A 17,254-nucleotide genomic window follows, 5' to 3' on the forward strand; every position below is an offset into this window, starting at 1 on the left:
TTTTGAACTTTTGTTTTCAATGAATATTTTAGCGGTCAATTTTTTAACTCGACTCACGTGAATGAATTGGGGGAAAATGGTCTCTTCTATCTGAATATGGCCAAATTACCCCACAGGGGTTTGTTATGTCATTTGTGACAGTATCATCATATGAAATATGGCGTAAAACCCCAAGACAATAGCAGTAACAAGAAGATATTTAATGTGTGGGGTTGTGGTGGAGGGGGCGGTATATCCTAACATAGCGTCCACCTATATACAAGCGTGGTTTAAATGGTAAATTCCAGAAGTAAATAAACTCACCTCCTTTCACAAAAGAATGTCAGTTTAAACCGGTCTCCCAACTGACAGAACTTTATTTATGTTGTAAAAAGAAATGTGCTACGACTTCTTAAGATTCTATTGTTCCCAATTAAATACTGCAAATATCCGGTCACAAAATATTTACAGTCGATATGCGAATTTCTGCATGTTTAGTTGTCAAATTGTTATTTTAGGGTAAACAAAAATTGTGTATTACTGGCCTATTCTAAGCGGTACTGTGTACCGCATCAAACAATGTGACATCACAGGTATTATACATTCTTTGTTGAGAAATGATTTTGTCTTCGTAAAATGTTCTGTTTATTCGGATGAATATTTATTCGCTGATTTGTACAAAAAAATGTATAATCTACTTTTACTAGTTCAACATTGTTTGGGTCTATTTGTAACGCAATAAAATGAAATGTGTAACGTCTGTCAGAGTGAACGAAATTCTTTCTTCTTTCTATCTGAATAATTTCCAATGAAATAAAACTATGTGATAAAAAGAATCTGAAAGAGGTAATTATTTCGTATTAAATTAAAGGACCACCCGTTATATCAGGATGTAATTCATAGACCTCTAATGAAATCACTCTCTGCATATATTAAAGATTCCACTGATTTCATTAAAAAGTTGAAGTCTATTCCACAGCTATCTGATAATTCAGTCCTGGTATCTTTAGACGTAACATCACGATATATCAAAAATATTGTAAATATTTTCTTGATAACAATCCTAATAATAACACACCATCTAGTGAAGATATTCGTAAAATAATAAAACTTAACTTGGAAAATATTAATTTCCAATTTAATAATACAGATAACATTCAAATAATGGGCACGCCAGTTGGTAGTCCAATGGTTCTTTTGTATGCTTCCCATTTCATGGGTAAATTAGAAAAAGAATTTCTTCGAAACCAAACGTTTAATCCATCTGTTTGGTTAAGATTTTTAGATGACATATTTTTGATCTGGAACCATTTTTCCGAAAAACTGCAAATATTTATTGATCACCTAAACCATTTTCACCCGACGATTAAATTTACTTATGGTGTATCAAATACGCTAGTTTCATTTTTAGATGTAAATGTAATATAAAAGTTTGAAAATACTGTCTCTACAAATGTTCATGTCAAAGATATTACTATTCACCAGTATGTGGGAGATTATTCTTGTCACCCGAGGTCATGAAAAAAAAACCCCAACCCATATAGCATTCAAAAGATATCGAAACATAATTTCAGATTATTGTAAATTCCAAAATTCAGAAACATAGTTCAGGCGTAAACACAGCAAAATGTACGGTAGAGAAAAGTATACATCTATTCACCATACAATATAATCCTTCATTACCTAATACAGGCGTTATAATTAATAAATAATTGAGTCTCCTCAATTTATCAAATTAGCGTAAAAACACTTTACAAACGCAAACCAATTCTTGCTTAGGAAAGACCTAAGAATTTGCAAGTTTGTTTTGGTTAGAATTAAACAGACAGAAAATATAAAAAGATGTTTTTCATTATCTTAAAATGTCACAGACGTCGATGCTCTCAATAAACAAAAATAAGAAAAAGTATTTATTTTTAGTAACTCTAATACAGAAGAAGGATTTTTTTGATCTTATAACACTCCCTGCGCATAAACAAACGTGATTTATTTGATAACGCGTAAAACATGTAGCATGCAATATGTTGGACAAACACTTGAACAATTTATAATATTTCAATAATTTTAATACAAATAATCATTCTTTACGCGATTTCTCTTTTCTCAAAATGTAAATGCCCAGTGTCATTTTTTGCTGTGTCGACAGAGATTAATTAGGCTATTTACAACGATTAGATCCACACAAAAAATTCTGTCACCGACGTAACACGTGCGGGTTCAATTATAATTGCCATAGGTTTTGTTGTAAATGAACACGATTAAGCTCCTTTAAATCACATAGAATATTGATATTTTACACATATCAAGGACTTGTTTGATATATAAGTTTAAAAATTCTAGAAATGTATGGTTTCTGAAGGAAGATAGTGTAGCGTCGCCCTTTTAGTAAGAGGGCTGGTTAACTGGATTTGGCTGGCGTTATCTAGAGGATGAGATCCCTCGACATTATAGCCTAGCGGGAGTGAAAGAAGAACATAATTTCAACAGAGAACTAAGCGAGAAAATAACAAAATTAATTAGAACAAATTAATAACGGCAATTCCAATTCAAGTTAGATTATGTCAATAGAATTTAACAGGAGAGTCCAATTAGGATTTATTTCATCATCATAACGAGAGGTTTAAAGAGCGCAATGTCCACGACAGATTTGCATCACCTTCCTCCATTGACCATGTACCAATATTACCGTATTCTTTTACATATACTGTTACATGTTCGATTACTATTTCCTGAAATTCACAAATTGTAACTCACAGCAATCCTTAACCTAAAAGATTATTCAAACATTACAAAATCAGATATAATTAGGTAAGTGTCGTTAACTCACGATAGTCTGTATCGTCCTAGCAAACAAAGGAAGTTATTCCATATAACCCTATGAAATCCTACACATATGAACATTTGGATCGCAAGCAATCAATTCTACCAATGAACTAATAACTGTAAAATTAAAAGGTAAATTGCATAACAATTCTAGCATCAACACATTTCCATGAAACTGAATAAACGGTACATAATATGGAACCTAGTCATAGCAAACGCATTTGCATAAAACAAACAATCAAATAATAGAATAATACGTGAAACTAAAATTGTGTACCTTACAGCTGTTCTTTCAGAACTTGTGCGTCCTAGCACTAAAACCTGTCTTTCTTTTCACAAGACGGCCACCTGGTCCCTTTTTTGTTTTACGAGGGAAACACCATTCTCTTTAGGCTTCCACAGAGACAAGACTATCTTCCTCTTTCAGACCAAAGAATTTTGACCAAGGTCGTCACTTTAAATTCTGATTGCTTCTAAATTGTACGCCTTAAATAATTCTGCCCAATCGTAGGCAGCGGTCCTTAATTTTTCTCAAAGAAATAATTCCTTTCATCAGATTTAGAGAGCTCAGAATCTGTGAACGAATGTGAGTAACAAATTCCCTTTGAAAACATGATAATTTGACATAGGTTCCCACCAAGCGGTTAGGGTTGGTAGCTCAACTGTTTACTTTCTAAGGACCGTGTTTAGATACCCCGTTCAATTTCACTGAGTTGGAATGCTGCCCCTTTGAAGTTTACTCTGACATGGGGGAATGAACAAAGAAAGGTCGAAATGATCCTTCAAAAAGATTTTTCTGGCTTAAATGCGATAAACGTTTAATGCTCAATGCATACATCTTTAAAGTTCACTGCAATTCAAAATTCGACACTTCACATAGGAATCAGGGAATTTGCTCTCCGAATTTTGAAGCGGTATTTCCAGTTATTTTTTCATGTCCTGAAGTGACCCCTTCACCTCAGAGTCAGTTAGTCTACTCAGACTATCTGCTCCTACATTGGCGCTTCCCTTAATGTAAAGCAATTGAACTTGATATTGCTGGAGAAATAATGACCATCTCCTTAAACGTCCATTTTTCAATTTAGCTTGGGCCAAATAAGCAAGTGGTTGGTGGTCAGTTTTCAGAATAAACTTTCGCATATACAGATAGCGCTGGAATTTAGAGATCCCATCGATAATCCCTAGGAATTCCCTTTCGATTGCAGAATAATTACGAGCTGCTGGCGACAACTTCCTACTACTATAAGCAATCTGAAATATGTTCCCATCATGTTCCTGCAGTAAAACTGCATCAAGACCCACAAGCGTCTGTCCAAATAACCTTCGTTGGAGCCTTCTTCCTTGTCAGGTCAGTTAACGGACTAGCAATAGCGTTGAGGTTTGCATCATACTTACAACAATAACCTGCAAGTCCTAAAACAGATCACACTTCTGTCTTTGTAGTTGGACGTGCGGCGTTCCGAAGTTGGTCGACTTTATTACTGTCTGGTATTAATGTTTCTTCACTGAGTTTGTATCCTAGATAAGTCAGTCTCCGAAATCCTATGTGACATTTTGATGGTCGGGCAGTGAGCCCTGTCTTTCTAAGTCGTTCCAGAACTTTTCTCAGTAAGACCACGTGTTCTTCCCAATTAGGTGTCGCCAATAACAACTCGTCCATGAAATTTGAAACTCCGGTCCCTCTTAAAGGTTTTAGCAGTTTCCTCATCATTCGGGTGAAAATGCTGGGTGCATTCTGGACCCCGAACGGCATGACTACCCATTGGTATGTACCATCTGGTGTTGCAAAGGCAAGTTGTGGACGGTCTTCCCTACGAACTGGAATTTGCCAATATCCCTTCAACAAGTCTATTTTAGAGAAATATTTTGCGTTGGATACTCTCGCAAATATGGATTCAGAATCCGGTAACATTTCGACCTGAAATACTGAGATCCTGTTTAATTACCGATAGTCGACACAAAAGCGGTGATCACCATCCTTCTTCTGGACCAAAACAACCGGTGATCTATATGCAGATTCGGCTGATTCAATGACCCCTAAATCAAGCATTGTTCTAATTTCGTCCCGCAGAGTTTCTAACTTCGCATGAGGTATTGGATAGGATTTCAGGTTCACAGGCATTTCATACATCAGCTTCAAACTGAACTCTTCCAAATCCGTCATGCCTGTTCTTTCTGCTAAGACTCTTGAGTAGTCGTGGAGTATCTCCTCCACCTCTTCGCGTTCAAGGACAAAGTTGACGTAGGTTTCAACCCTCGTCAAAGGACAACTAGGAAGTACTTCTGCCACTCCTCCGTTGTCGTCGGGTTCTTCAGTCACAACTGTAGCAACCACGAACTCATTGGGTGTCTCCGTTTCACGATAGCGTTTAAGAAGGTTGACGTTGTACAACTTCTCTTTATCTCCTACCCTGACACGGTTGTTTTGTCCACCCTTCTTTTCCGTTACAACGAACGGTCCCCTTCAGGATATTTGGAGATTGTTGTGCTCCAATGGTAACAACAACAACACCTTGTCACCCACTTAAAACTTCCGTTTCTTCGCCTTCTTGTTGTAATACTTGTCTTGACGTCCCCGTGCTTCACAGAGATTCTTCTGGGCCAAGTTGTAAACTTCCTCCAGCTTGTTACGGAGATCAACAACATACTGATACGTTGTTCGTACTTCCTCGGATGCCTTTTCATCCGTCCACAACTGTTTCAATACAGTCATGGGCCCTATCACTGTGCTTCCATAAACTAGTTCGAAAGGTGAAATTTCTAGACTAGCTTGGGGTACTTCGCGGTACGCGAAAAGTATCGCGGAAGGTATCGGTCCCAGGCCTTGGGTCGACCTTCGCACAACTTCTTCAGAGCTTGCTACAACGTCCCGTTGTAGTGTAAGCCTTAATCTAATTAGCTTTGAAACATCACTTGACAGTAAAAGTAATCAGACATTCCACACTGCACTAGAACTGATACACACCAACAGCTGGTTTATGTTATACATTCACTAGGGTTTAAGTTCCATGGGAAATAGACACTCAGGGCAGACTTTACTCCCCTTCCAAGCTGTATTGATGTCTTGTATATAATAAATACTATAGAACGCCTTCTGCAGTTATTCTTCAATAACAAATAACATTACATGGTGGCAGCGGTAAAAACACAGGATCGAAATTATCAGAGTTGAAAATGGCTTCATTTCAATTTACAAATCCGGACAAATTTGACTTTTCGAGACCTGAAACTTGGGAAAAGTGGTTTCAGCACTTTGAACGCTTTCGGCAAGCGTCTGGACTTAGTGAAAAAGAGGAAGAAATTCAAGTGAATACCTTGATTTATTCCATGGGAAGTGAGGCTGATGACATTTTGTCTTCGTTCAACCTGACAGAGGAAAATCAAAAGAAGTGGAAGCCCGTGACAGATAGATTCATGCTATATTTCATTCCAAAGAGGAATGTAATTTTTGAAAGGGCAAAATTTAATCAAAGAAAACAGGAAGAGGGAGAAACAGTGGACAGTTTTGTTACAGCTATCTATGTGTTAGCAGATAATTGTAATTTCGGGCCACTACATGATGAAATGATCAGAGATCGACTTGTAGTTGGACTGCGAGATTCAAAGCTGTCAGAAAAATTGCAGTTAGATGCAAATCTAACTCTAGAGTCAGCCGTTAGTCAAGCTCGACAAAATGAAGCTGTGAAAAAGCAACAAACAACGATACGAGCAAGTGGAGAACGAATGTCTGAAATGGATGCAGTAAAATCGTCTTCACTGAAATATGGGAAACAGAAACATAAAATCCCAAATGTTCAGCAAAATAATGTCAGCAGAAAAGGATGCATGAGATGTGGAAAGAAAATTAATCATTCTCGAGATCAATGTCCAGCAAAAGAAGCAGAATGCTACAAGTGTAAGAAAAGAGGACACTATGCAAAATGCTGTTTGTCAAAGTCAACAGTTCGCACAATAGAATCTAGAGAGGAATCTGGATTTCTAGGGACTATTAGCACGAAGAAGGGTCAGCCGTGGATAACGCGTGTGAGATTAAACAACACTTCACTTGTATTCAAGATTGATACTGGAGCTGATGTGACTGTAATTCCTGAGAGAGATTTAAGAAAAATTGGAGACCAAAAACTATCAAAGTCTGATCGAAAACTGTATGGACCTGGAAACTTTGAACTTAAAGTGCTTGGAAAATTCACATGTGGACTTGAATCAAACGATGCATTCAGTGTACAAGACATATTTGTTGTAAAGGGACTGAATCAGGCACTCTTGGGCAGGCCCGCGATTCAGGCTCTCAAGATAATTGAACAGGTAAATATATCCTCAGTAAATGCCTCAGATAAAAACTCACAAAATGCAAGCAAAATTCACGATAAATCCATACATTTAGATAGGGATTATCGCGAGAAATTTCCAAATTTGTTTAAAGGTCTAGGGAAAACAAAATGGTTCTATAACATAACTCTGGACAAAAATGCCAAACCTTATGCCTTATCTACCCCAAGAAAGGTTCCTATCCCTTTATTGAATAAAGTTCAAGAGGAGTTGGATAGAATGGAAAAAATAGGTGTTATTTCAAAAGTAGATGAGCCCACTGAGTGGTGCGCGGCAATGGTTGTTGTTCCGAAACCAAATGGTACGGTACGAATTTGCGTGGATCTAACAAAACTGAATGAATCGGTTAAAAGAGAAAACCACCCACTACCATCAGTTGAAGAATCCCTTGCAAAATTAGCAGGTGCAAAGTTTTTCACCAAACTTGATGCAAACTCAGGCTTTTGGCAGATAAACCTGTCAGAAGATTCACGCCGCCTTACAACTTTCATTACTCCTTTTGGAAGGTTTTATTTTAATCGCCTTCCATTCGGAATCAGTTCTGCGCCTGAATTTTTTCAGAAAAGGATGTCAGAAACGCTGGAGCGACTTGACGGAACACTCTGTCACATGGACGATGTTCTTGTCTTTGGGAAACGCAGAAACAGCATGACGAAAGACTAGAAATGGTAATGAAATCAATTCAAAAGGCCGGCGTCACTTTGAACGCTGAAAAGTGTGAATTTTCGAGACCATCAATAAGGTTTCTTGGGCATGTTGTTGACGAAAATGGTTGCCGACCTGATCCAGAAAAAGCCAAAGCTATAACGGAAATGGAAACACCGAAATGCGTAACAGATATACGACGATTTCTCGGTATGGCAAATCAGCTTGGCAAATTTAGTCCAAATTTGGCAGAAAAATCAAAACCATTACGTGAGCTTTTGAAAGGTAAAAACTCGTGGACTTGGGGTCCAGATCAAGAACAAGCTTTTAGAGATATCAAGCAAGAAATGATATCTTCACCAACTTTAGCACACTATGATCCAAATAGAGAAATAGTTGTATCTGCAGATGCATCTTCATTTGGACTAGGTGCTGTGCTACGGCAGAAGCACGGAAGCACTCTGAGACCGGTGGCGTTCGCATCACGAGGTATGTCAGAAACTGAGCAACGCTATGCTCAAATAGAAAAAGAGGCCCTTGCAATCACTTGGGCTTGTGAACGCTTCAGTAGCTATTTAATTGGGTCACAATTCAAACTTGAAACTGACCATAAGCCATTAGTACCACTAATGAGCACAAAAATCTTGGGAGATTTACCCCCTAGAATTCAACGCTTTAGAATGCGTTTGATGAGATTCAACTTTTGTATAGTTCATGTTGCTGGCAAAAATCTATTAACTGCTGATGCTCTATCCAGAGCACCTTTAAGTTATCACTCTGAGAGTGACAGAGAATTTCAGGCTGAAACTAACGCCTATGTTGATTTCGTAGTTAGCAATTTGCCTGCATCAAATACCCGACTTGAACAAATAAAGTCTGAATATCGAAATGATTCGATTTGCAAACAACTTGTACAATTCTGTGAAACGGGGTGGCCAGAGAAATCCGCTATTGACGGAAAACTTCAATCGTACTGGGCAGATAGAGGTGAATTTACAGTTCAAAATGGTCTTTTAATGAAAGGTACACGCCTTGTCGTGCCAGAATCACTTCAAAGAGAAATCCTAGAGAGAATTCACGATGGTCACCAAGGCATAGTTAAATGCCGAGAACGCGCCAAAACGTCAGTTTGGTGGAAAGGACTAAGTACTCAGCTAGAGCACTTGGTAAAGTCTTGCCAAAATTGCATCGAAAACTCACGAGATCAAGCTGAACCAATGATACCAAATGAATTTCCATGTCGACCTTGGCAAAGAGTCGCTTGAGACTTGTTTGAACTGAATGGTCAAACATATCTCTTGGTGATTGATTATTTCTCACGATACATCGAAATAGCAAAATTGCAAGGCACAGGTTCGAAAGCAATTGTCAATCATCTCAAATCAATCTTTGCGCGACACGGTATACCAGAAGTTTTAGTTTCAGATAATGGTCCGCAATACACATCCGCTATACTCAAAGATTTTGCAGAAAGTTATGGATTCAGGCATATTACAAGCAGTCCAAAATATCCACAGAGCAATGGTCTCGCCGAAAGGGCTGTTCAGACAACTAAAAGAATGCTTAAAAAAGCAAACGATCCTTACATAGCTCTTTTGACATATCGCGCAACACCATTACCAAATGGATACAGCCCTGCTGAATTACTGATGGGAAGAAAATTACAAACTACTTTGCCAATGGCACCAAACAACTTAGAGCCGAAATGGCCAGATTTAATGAAACTGAAGAAATCGGAAAACTATCAAAAGCAAACTCAAAAGAGAAATTATGATCGTCGACATCGCGTCCGAAATATGAAAAAACTTCAGGTAGGGAATAAAGTATGGATTAAAGATCATTTTTCTTCAGGGATAATTAAATCTGAGGCATATACACCTCGTTCATACATGGTAGTAACTGACGAGGGAGAGATACGGCGTAATAGGAGAAATTTAGTTCCCATGCCTACCACATTATCGGAGCCTCTAAAAGTGACTGCTTCAGACCCTGATACTTTGACTGACTCAGATGAAAGCAAAGCAGTGCCAACCAGTCAAAACGGATATTTCACACGTTCGGGAAGATTGTCGAAACCACCTGAGAGACTGAACTTGTAAAATAAATTAAGCTGATGTAGCTTGTTTAGAAATGCGGTCATCAGATCGCGTTTCGTTTTAATGTAAACTTCTCAGGAAGGGAGATGTAGTGTAAGCCTTAATCTAATTAGCTTTGAAACATCACTTGACAGTAAAAGTAATCAGACATTCCACACTGCACTAGAACTGATACACACCAACAGCTGGTTTATGTTATACATTCACTAGGGTTTAAGTTCCATGGGAAATAGACACTCAGGGCAGACTTTACTCCCCTTCCAAGCTGTATTGATGTCTTGTATATAATAAATACTATAGAACGCCTTCTGCAGTTATTCTTCAATAACAAATAACATTACAGCTCCACTAGACCATTACACTGTGGGTGATACGGAGTAGTAGTCAGGTGCCTAATGGAAAGTAACCGATTCACTTCATCCATCACCTGGCTAACAAACTGCGTCCCTTGGTCGGTTAGTATCTCTTTAGGTACACCAACTCTGGATCACACTCCTAGCAAAGCCTCAGCCACCGTAAATGAATCAATATTCTTCAACGCAACGGCGTCCGAGTATCGGGTAGCGTAATCGGCAATCGTTAACCCATGACGATTACCACTTTCCGACGCAGGCTTTATCGGACCTATCAAGTCCATCGCCACCCTTGAGAAAGCTTCATCAATCAGAGTGGTGATTCCTAGTGACTCTGGGCGATGTGAGGTTTTAGGTGCCACCCGCTGACACTTGTCATACGACAAACAAAACCTCCTTATATCCCCATACACACCTGGTCAGTAGAATTCCCTCACTAACCTATCTCTCGTCTTTGCTACGCCTATGTGACTACCATGTAGACTTTCATGTGCTAGTCTAAGCACTTCTTCTCTGAGATCGAGGTACAATCACTTGCTTATACCTCTCGGATCCCTTCCGGGGGTATCGATACAAGATACCCCGTTTAGCACGAACCCTACCTCACCGTCTGGCAAGTTCCGACGGACTCCTCCTTTGCATACCCTCGTATCCTGTTACGGGTAGATTCTTCCTCTTGAAGTCTCCTTAATTCACCAGGTAGCAAATTGTCTATGGGCGAATTAGATGGGTTCAGATGCTTTGACCCTGACCTTCGCTTCATAGACCTCGTCTCTATGGACCCCACCTGTATAGGTGTGCACATCATATGATTAGGCTGTGGCAATACATACCTGCATCCTAGAAATACGTCGTGCGACAATCCGGACAAGCACGCTGCTTGAATTCGTCCTTTTACATACGGCGAATCAAGGTCGATGTGGACAACCGGGAGAGAATCTTTAGTTCTATTAGCAAATTGGACTTCCACTGTCTCACCTGTATAATCTGAAGATTTGACTAATTTGCTATCCACCAAGGCTGGATAACTACATCCGGTGTCATACAACACGGTAGCCTTCTCTCCATTTACCGTAGCTGTTGCTGTATTAGACCATTCTACTGGTTTGCACCTTCTACAGTGCCTGATATCACTGCATTTATCGTGGGACGATATTTACTGCATTCTTTGAGAATATGGTCAGGTTTGTTGCAGCCGTAGCATACCACTTCAGCTTTCTTAGTAGGGGTACCCTTATCTACCCCTTGGGTCTTTCTTTGACCACGGAACTGATCACGGCTGAGATTATCAACCCCTGGCTTCCCACCATTTTGACTATTCCGCTTATGAGTTGTCAAACCGTTAGCTCTTCTAAAGTCAGTGGTGCTGGGTCGATCCCTGTGTGCACTCTCATATCGCCCCGCCATCACACATATCTTCTAAGGTAGCGAAATCACGCTCCGCTAAGAATACGATCATGTCTTTCCGATACATATTGATGACATGTTCTTTCAAGATCGCCTCCTCAGTACCTTCATAAGAGAGCGCTGTGCCTGTCACTGAAATTGCGCGTGTGTCTCCGTTGTTCGCTTAGACGATTCTATGAAAAGTTTGCGAAAACTTGCAGCCGACAGCTCGCAGTGCATTAACATCGCTTTCTTGAGAGCGTCGTAATCATCTAAGTCAGTCGGTGCCATATTATGATAGACATCCTTGGCAGCCCCTTGCAAAAAGGCAGAGATATTCATGGCCCACTGGTCTTTGGGCATATGATGGATTAAAGCTAACTGTTCAAACTGAGTTGAAAAATTATTGATGATTTCGTCTCTGTCGTTAAACATCGGCATTATTATTTGGACGATGTTGTGGGTCCTGAATGTTCATTCAGTCCTTCACCCCTCCTAGATTCCACTTCGATCCTTAGTCTTTTCATGGCTAACGTATGTTCTCTCTCCCTGGCTCTTTCTTCGGCCTACAATCTGGCTAACTGGATTCTTTCTCTCACCTCGGCTTGTCTGATTCTTTCCCTTTCTGCCGCCTGCTGTTCTCTGTATTCGGAGACTCCGCTCTACAAATTCCGCTAATTGGGTCCCTTCATAACCTTATTCGTCTATACCAAAAGATTTTAACTCTTTGACCAACTGCCTATCAGTTGCCATTCTAGTATACTCGACTGTATCACCAGCCACTTTACTTATCTGAAGTATGTACTAACTCTTACTGCCTTAAAAGAAACAGCTTCCTTAAAATACTTACCCGTACTCTAATCCAATAAAGTCTTAACCTACGGACGTATTTAAATTACAATAATGCAACTAACAGTGTTTGGCAGTACTAAATTCTGAATTTCTCTCTAAATTCAGCTTGCTCGCATCAGCAATGTGCAATTGCTCCCTCGTGACTTCCTTAATTATCTCTTCTCGCAAGAGTAACTAAAGGCAATATTTCTTTCTGAATTACTTTAATTCAGTCAAGGACCACGCTATCAAAGCAGTTCAGGTACGGAATCTGAATTTCGTACAATGTCGTAACATACATTAAAGAAATATAAAAGAATGGCATGCACTAACTACAGAATGCATAGATATTGACTCGATTCACTCTCGTAATTCTTTGCTTAAACAATAACCAAATTTATCACTGCTATGGTACTCTAATTCCTATCCAATATCCTACTCAGAGTTATGTAGAGGATGACCCCCCTCGACATTATAGCCCAGCCGGAGTGAAGAAGAATATAATTTCAACAGAGAACTGAGCGAGAATACTGGGAAGAAACAAGAGCAATACGAGCCCCCTTTGACAAGAAAATAATCAAATTTAATCAGAGCAAATTAATAACGGCAATTCCAATTCAATTTAGATTATGTCAATAGAATTTAACAGGAGAGTCCAATTTGGATTTATTTCATCGTCATAACGGGAGGTGACAAGATCGCAATGTCCACGACTGATTTGCATCACCTTCCTCCATTGTCCGTTTATCAACGCTTGCCTAGTTCATCGACTTCCTAAGCTCTATGCTTTGTCCCTTCATGGACTACCTGGTCCTTTCATTATGACCTCGTCCTTCTGTCTTTAGACTGTCCCGTCTCTCTCCCAGAAAGCTGTTCCTTAAAGGACAAAATTACCCTTAAATCCATGTATACTCCACTCTCTAGACATACTTAAAATTCCCTCACGTCAGAGCATGTTGGTTATCCACACACTGCATAAATTCTGACTTAGTACGGTATGACATTGACCTCGCTTCCAGCGGCAGGTCTTAAATTACCACGCGAGCATCTATCCAATATTACTGTATTCTTTTACAGATACTACCTTACATATACTACTACTATTGCATGAAATTAATGAAGTGAAACTCACAGCTATCCGTAACCTATAAGATTATTCAGACATTACAAAATCAGATATAATTAGGTAAGTATCGTTAACTCACGATAGTCTGTATCGTCCTAACAAACAAAGGAATGTATCTCATATAACCCTATGAAATCCCTACACATATGAACATTTGGATCGCATGCAGTCAGTTCTACCAATGAACTAATAACTTTTTACAAGACGGCCACTTGGTCCCTTTCTTGTTTAACGCACTATTCTCTTTAGGCTTCCACGGAGATAAAACTAGCTTCCTCTTTCAGGAAATTTCAGACTAAACAGTTTTGACCAGTCACATTATCCTGACACCAGGCCGACCAGTCCTAACACTAACCTCTTAATGCTGAGCGCCAAGCGAGGCAGCTGTTAGTACCATTTTTGTAAGTCTCTGGTATGACTCGGCCGGGGATCGAACCCACGACCTCCCGCATCCGAGGCGGACGCTCTAACCACTAGGCCACCGGAGCGGTTCATAACCAGGAGACGAGTCAATGGGTGAAATTTCCATGTAATCTTAGGGCCCAGAACTCTTGTATACAACAGTGCACAATTTTTCGAGTGATATATGCTACTTAGACTGAAAAAAAATTCTCAAAATTCGGTTCTTTAATTTGTCAGAATATTTTGTACAATGATTTCGAGTCGAGTAAAATTTTAAGACGGTTGGATCGGATGTTTGACATGGAATTAAAAGAAGAAGTAATTTTTATCCATGGAGCATATGTTGACTACCATTATAGCTTGGTAAAATTTCTCATGGAATAATCATTAATGCGAAGACCTGTGCCTTTTCTGGATGCAAATTGTGTTCTTTGATAAATCAAATCTTTGGCAATAACAGCGATTTTTCTGACTTTTACAGTTGAAATATAATTTTTATGATTAGTCAAGACAGCCCTTACATCAAGCAAATAATTATGTCAATGACAGAAACTGCAATCAAGACAGCCTTTCATCAAGTATTTATTGATATTAAGTGGTATAAACGTATTTAAAATATCAACATATTCATGTAAAGTGGTGTGTTGGCTTACAAATGAACATACGTCCGGGCTTTTAATAAAGTCAAATAGTAAAAACTGGATTATTCAGCAAAAACGGTTGTTATTTGATTAGACAAACATACTTATCCTTTTTCGATTTACAAGAATGCTCTGATATAAATTAAGATTGCACCATGTCAATTGGCCCGAACGAATGTAGTTGTGATATATTTCGTCGCCTTTCAATATGCTGAGAAACTTATGGAAGCATGGTGCGAACTCAGACTTTTAGCAAAAGCTGGTATCTTTGATTTCCAAAAACAAAATTAATTACAACTAGAATCAGCAAATACGAGTCAGAAAATAATTCGTTTCTTCGTAAGACACGTAATATTTCAGTTTCTTTCTTAAACGGCACGAAATAATGTAATGCAAACAATTACTAAAATTTCTGACCATGGATCTTCTTGGTCAAAAACATACCCAGAAACACTACCGGAAACGTGGTGGAGCTTCTATCGTTTTCTTTATCGCACAATGCTTCCATTCACGTGTTTTGTTGTAAATAGCTAGTATATGGAAATAAAGTCTTGTTGACTTAGACACCACCTTATGTTTTCGGTTTCATATTATGTTGTTTTCATGACTATAACAATTTTTAGACCATTATAATTACAAATTTATTAGAATAAAGTTATTTAGGCAAGTTAGCAGCGATGATACGTTGTTCAAACTAAAGGAACAGTCTGATCACAAGTTTCTCTTATATTTGGTTTCAGTTAGTATGCAAACAGGTAGAAAACTCTTTACTGATTCAGTGTTAAAGCAGCAAGAAACCCCTTTATAGTCATTATTTAAACAGCTAGGAAACCCTTTATACATTCAGCATATATAGACCAAGAAACCCCTTTATAGGCATTATTTAAACAGCTAGAAAACCCGTTATAGTCATTATTTAAACAGCTAGAAAACCCATTATAGTCATTATTTAAACAGCTAGAAAACCCTTTATACATTCAGCATATATAGACCAAGAAACCCCTTTATAGGCATTATTTAAACAGCTAGAAAACCCATTATAGTCATTATTTAAACAGCTAGAAAACCCATTATAGTCATTATTTAAACAGCTAGAAAACCCATTATAGTCTTTATTTAAACAGCTAGAAAACCCTTTATACATTCAGCATATAAAGACCAAGAAAACCCCTTATACATTCATCATATAAAGACCAAGTAAACCCCTAATACATTCATCATATAAAGACCAAGTAAACCCCTAATACATTCAGCATATATAGACCAAGAAACCCGTTTATAGTCATTATTTAAACAGCTAGAAAACCCCTTATACATTCAGCATATATAGACCAAGAAAACCCCTTATACATTCAGCATATATAGACCAAGAAATACCCCTTATACATTCAGTATATATAGACCAAGTAAACACCTTATACATTCAGCATATATAGACCAAGTAAACACCTTATACATTCAGCATATATAGACCAAGAAAACCCCTTATACATTCAGTATATATAGACCAAGTAAACACCTTATACATTCAGCATATATAGACCAAGAAAACCCCTTATACATTCAGCATATATAGACCATTAAAACCCCTCATACATTCAGCATATATAGACCAAGTAAACACCTTATACATTCAGCATATATAGACCAAGAGAACCCCTTATACATTCAGCATATATAGACCAAGAAAACCCCTTATACATTCAGCATATATAGACCAAGTAAACACCTTATACATTCAGCATATATAGACCAAGAAAACCCCTTATACATTCAGCATATATAGACCAAGAAAACCCCTTATACATTCAGCATATATAGACCAAGAAATACCCCTCATACATTCAGCATATATAGACCAAGAAAACCCCTCATACATTCAGCATATATAGACCAAGAAATACCCCTTATGCATTCAGCATATATAGACCAAGTAAACACTTTATACATTCAGCATATATAGGCCAAGAAAACCCTTATACATTCAGCATATATAGACCAAAAAACCCCTTTATAGTCATTATTTAAACGGCTAGAAAACCCCTTATACATTCAGCATATATAGACCAAGTAAACCCCTTACACATTCAGCATATATAGACCAGGAAACCCCTTTATAGTCATTATTTAAACAGCTAGAAAACCCCTTATACATTCAGCATATATAGACCAAGTAAAACCCTTATACATTCAGCATATATAGACCAAAAAACCCCTTTATAGTCATTATTTAAACAGATAGAAAACCCCTTATACATTCAGCATATATAGACCAAGTAAACACCTTATACATACAGCATATATAGACCAAGAAAACCCCTCAAACATACAGCAGATATAGACCAAGAAACACCTCATACATTCAGCATATATAGACCAAGTAAACCCCTTACACATTCAGCATATATAGACCAAGTAAACACCTTATACATACAGCATATATAGACCAAGAAAACCCCTCATACATTCAGCATATATAGGCCAAGAAAACCCCTTATACATTCAGCATATATAGACCAAGAAGCCCCTTTATACTCATTATTTAAACAGCTAGAAAACCCCTTATACATTCAGCATATATAGACCAAGAAGCCCCTTTATACTCATTATTTAAACAGCTAGAAAACCCCTTATACATTCAGC

The 17,254-nt window shown here is 38.2% G+C and overlaps 1 protein-coding gene across 1 annotated transcript in view; it reads left to right on the forward strand.

Moving 5' to 3' along the window:
* Positions 1-17,254, forward strand: part of LOC149798839 (uncharacterized) — a 228,720-nt gene that overhangs the window by 174,708 nt on the left and 36,758 nt on the right. The gene's annotated exons all lie outside the window — the stretch shown is intronic.

The sequence above is a fragment of the Sinohyriopsis cumingii genome, chromosome 5 (genome assembly GCF_028554795.1).
Source record: "Sinohyriopsis cumingii isolate HCF-2022 chromosome 5, ASM2855479v2, whole genome shotgun sequence".
Lineage (NCBI taxonomy): Eukaryota > Metazoa > Mollusca > Bivalvia > Unionida > Unionidae > Sinohyriopsis > Sinohyriopsis cumingii.